Source organism: Panthera uncia, assembly GCF_023721935.1.
Source record: "Panthera uncia isolate 11264 chromosome A1 unlocalized genomic scaffold, Puncia_PCG_1.0 HiC_scaffold_17, whole genome shotgun sequence".
Taxonomy (NCBI): Eukaryota; Metazoa; Chordata; class Mammalia; order Carnivora; family Felidae; genus Panthera; species Panthera uncia.
The window spans coordinates 66198835-66201435 of NW_026057577.1; the positions used below are offsets into that span (position 1 = coordinate 66198835).

General features: G+C 41.0%; 1 pseudogene; it reads left to right on the forward strand.

The window, feature by feature from the left end:
• The first annotated feature begins 811 nt into the window (after positions 1-811).
• On the forward strand, positions 812-2107 carry LOC125935146 (SWI/SNF-related matrix-associated actin-dependent regulator of chromatin subfamily E member 1-like; annotated as a pseudogene).
• The last annotated feature ends 494 nt before the right edge of the window (positions 2108-2601 follow it).

Consider the following 2601-nt stretch of genomic DNA (forward strand, 5'->3'; position numbering starts at 1 on the left):
ATCTAGTAAGATTAACATCATTAAGTGACTAGAGAACACAGTAAAAGCTACAACTAAGTTACAAACCAAGTGCCAAGACTCTATAACAGAATGGATCCATTAACTACATCTGAGGAGTTTGAGGAAGACTTCTTGAAGACAGGAACATTTTAGCTGTATCTGGAAGTCTGCAGATGTGACTATTTTAAGGAAATATGTTTGGTGAATGTGAGTAAATGGGTTTACATGCAAGGATAAGGGAAAGGTAAGGTAGATAAATGTCTTTCCTTCTAGAAGAAGAGCGTACCCTGGAAGAAGTTTGCCATATAATTCATGTTGAGATTGAGATTCAAAACCAGCGAGAAGAACAATTAGAAGGAAATAAAGGCAGTTGAATGGATTAGGGCAGAGAAATGTTCTAGATCAAGATTCATCATGGAGTGGATTTGATCTTGAGGAAGAAAGTCTCAACATCACACATCTACAAAAGTAAAAAAGAACAGGGCAATTACATGGAGCCATGGAATTGTGAAGCCCAAAGCCATTAGTTTAATGTCTAAGAGTTGTTACAAATGTAAGCCAAAATGCATTGTCCCACAAGAAGCTAATGAGCTCCTGAGATTTTTTTAAGACAGCACCAAGCTTCTAGGAAGCTTCTCCCTAAAGAAGGCTCTTAAGGAGTCTAGAGGTGCTGGCAACAACACCGGTGAAATCTTCACTCTTCCACATTTGAGTCTCCCCCTTTTAATCCACTAATGCAGAGCCTTTGAAGAAAATCATTTCACAAAGGAAAACGAGGCCAGAGCTACGGGCGCTTTTTCTGCCCGCGACATCTCAGATTCATTCTTAAGGAACTGAGAATTTAACCTTCCAAAATGGCAAAAGACCATCTTATGCCCCACCTCCCACCCCAGCTCCTGCAGCACAAATGCCCAGCACACCAGGGTTTGTGGGATACAATCCACACAGTCATCTTGGCTACAACAACTATAGGCTGGGAGAGAACCCGGGCACCAACAGGCGGGTCATGGCATCCACTGGCATTGTGATTCCAAAACCCCCAAAGCCACCAGATAAGCCACTGATGCCCTACAAGAGGTACAGCAGAAAGGTCTGGGACCAAGTAAAATCTTCCAACCCCGACCTAAAGTTGTGGGAGACTGGCAGGATTATTGGTGGCATGTGGTGAGATCTCACTGATGAAGAAAAACAAGAATATTTAAATGAATACAAAGCAGAAAAGATACAGTACAATGGATCTATGAAGGCCTATTATAATCCCCCACATACCTTGCTTACATAAATGCAAAAAGTCGCACCAAAGCTGCTTTAGAGGAAGAAAGTCGACAGAGAGAGTCTTGCATGGAGAAAGGAGAACCTTGCATGAGCATTTAGCCTGCTGAAGATCCAGATGACTATGATGATGGCTTTTCAGTGGAGCATACAGCCACCGCCCGTTTCCAGAGAAACCACCACCTCATCAGTGAAATCCTTAGTGAGAGTGTGGTGCCAGACGTTCGGTCAGTTGTCACAACAACTAGAACGCAGATCCTCAAACGACAGGTCCAGTCCTTAATGGTTCATCAGTGAAAACTAGAAGCTGAACTTCTTCAAACAGAGGAGAGACACCAGGAAAAGAAGAGGAAATTCCTGGAAAGCACAGATTCATTTAACAATGAGTTTAAAACGTTGTGCAGTTTGAAAGTGTAAGTGGACATGGAAAAAATCGCCGCTGAAATTGTACAGGCAGACGAATAGGCTCACAAAAGGCAGGAGGAAAGAGAGAAAGAGGCAGCAGAGCAAGATGAACTCAGAGCAGCATGGTTCCTGAGGAAGAGCTAGCTTCCAGTAAGGCCGAGGACAAGAAGGACAACAAAAGAGTCCCAGTGGAGACAGAGGAGACACACCTTGAACAAGCAATGGAGAGCCAAGAGAATGGTGAATAAGGCACATCTACTCCTGAGGACAAGGAGAGTGGGCAACAGGGGGTGGACAGTGGACAGTGGACAGTCCTGAGGAAGGGACCAGTGATAGTAACACTGGCTCAGAGAGCAACAGTGCAACCATGGAGGAAACACCAACAGACCCCACACTGGAAGACGAGAAGAAAGAATAAACGTTGCCTTGTTTTATGCGTTCTAAATACTTTTTTAAATGAAAAAAATATATTTTTGAGTTTAAAAAAAAAAAGAAAATCATTTCATTCTCTCATATAAAAACAGCTACCACTCTTCCAGTTATGGAATGAATAAGTTACAGGAATAAAAGGCACAGCGTAAAGAATATAGTTAATGATATTGTAATTGCGATGTATCTGGACAGATGGTAGCTACACTTGTGATGAACATAGCATAATGTATAAACTGTCATATACCTGAATGTTCTCATTGTTTCCATTGCTTCAATGTTTTCATAGAGTTGATATTGTATGTCAACTATACTCAATTTTTAAAATTTTAATAATAAAAATAAAATAATAAAAAGTTAAAACTGAACCACTAATTTTTTGCTGAAGTACACGACTGAAAAGAACATTACTTACTAAGACTCTAAATGTTCCAAGTTGATCACAAAATCCTAGAACCCCAGCATAGATGCTAGTATAATTGTGACAGGTACAAA